At 34.9% G+C, this 1,704-nt stretch overlaps 1 pseudogene; it reads right to left on the reverse strand.

The window, feature by feature from the left end:
- Positions 1-968: 968 nt before the first annotated feature.
- Positions 969-1,121, reverse strand: LOC111812900 (annotated as a pseudogene).
- Between the last annotated feature and the right edge of the window lie 583 nt (positions 1,122-1,704).

Raw genomic sequence — 1,704 nt, forward strand, 5'->3', positions numbered from 1 at the left:
TGTGTAACACATTTCTCTACCAGGGTGAACAGTGTGAATGGAAAGACAGGAAACATCAGAGAGAACAGGGGATGTTGATGTATGGTGTATAATGTATGATATTACACAGCTGACACCATTGTTGCATATATTATCAGATAAATCAAGGCAGTCTTGTCAGTTATATTAGGGAGAAAGTATCAAAGGAATGAAGATGAAAATAGTAAAATTATTCTGAGGCCTTTTAGAATATTAAAATGAGTTTTAAGAGCAGGGCTGCTTTTGTTCTTGAAAATATAAAAGAGATTCATTGTTCGATTTTTTGAATGATTTTGTTGATTTAGCATCAGTTCATACAAACTCCCACTCATCATATTTATCCATTCTTAATTATAACCATCAACTCTTCATGAATATTTCCCCTTATTTTTCATAAAAACTTTCATTGAAAACTTGAGTATATATTTTAGTAGAAATATTACACATTGATGTTCAATTTAAATTAAAATAGATACACATGCATGTAGAAGTATTTATCTGTGACTAAAAGTACATTTACATTAATATATCTTCAGCAAAAGAGAAATACACAGAAGATGAGAGAGGGATGAGTCTTGATTTTAAGGAACATATCTAAGCAGTGCAAAGAAAATATGGTGCCGACCCTGAGCATGCTGAGATGGTGATTGAGACCGGGCTTGGTGGTGCGCGCCTGTAATCCCAGCTCTTGGGAGGCTGTAAACAGACCAATCACTACAAGTCTGATCTAGTAGTCAGACCCTGAACACCCTGTAGACCCTTCCGTAAAAAAAAAAAAAAAAAAAAAAAAAAAAAAAGAAGAATGCAATGCAAAATGTGTAAAAAAGCAATAAATAGGACACAAAGATTTTTTTTCTAATTAAAATTTTCATAAATATTTCTTAAAACATACGATGAATTATGTTTCTTTGTATTTTCCCCAGCGGAGAAGACACATGTAATGTGTAATGCATGTGGTAGTGCACACACAACCACACATTACGCAGCGGTGTTTCCTTCATCTGGGGAAATCACAGGGATCAGCGTATCCAGCGTGCAATTGATGAACCTCGTCCTGGGAAAACCACCTTTGTGACCACGGTTTCTCCCTGCTAGGTAGATGTTGAAATTACATTTCAACAAAGAAAACAAAATCCAACTGGATAAGAAGTATGTTCATTTTTTAAAGTATGATTATATTCACATAAATGTACTGGTATCTATCATTTAGCAAATATTTTAAATAAACTGAACTGTATAGTAATCTCTGTATTCCTCATGGCATTATAGTTATAATCTGAGAGGATATGAGACAATGTCATCACTTCTCAAGTAGAAGCTGAAAGACCTAAAGTCCTTATGCTGGCAATGGAAAGAGTAAGGATTAGGACACAGTTTTTATTTCTTCTTTAATATAAAGCAGTGTGAATTTAATTTGGACTTGTATACAAAACAGTGAGACAAGTATAGTTCCATGTATATTTGTGTGTGTGCCTGTGCATGTGCGTGTATTTGTGTGTGTGTGTGTGTGTGTGTGTGTGTGTGTGTTTCGGCTATTCTTCTGAGCTTCTTCATCAGCATGCATTGCTCAGAAATGTGTCACTTAAAAAGTTGTGCTTCTTGGAATGAAATTTTCCACTCCTGACATGCAATCATCTATTTCACCGGCTTCATGTGGACAGGTTTAGTGTGTAATTCCTGTTCTAC

This window comes from Octodon degus, unplaced genomic scaffold (assembly GCF_000260255.1).
Source record: "Octodon degus isolate 3935 unplaced genomic scaffold, OctDeg1.0 scaffold00149, whole genome shotgun sequence".
Lineage (NCBI taxonomy): Eukaryota > Metazoa > Chordata > Mammalia > Rodentia > Octodontidae > Octodon > Octodon degus.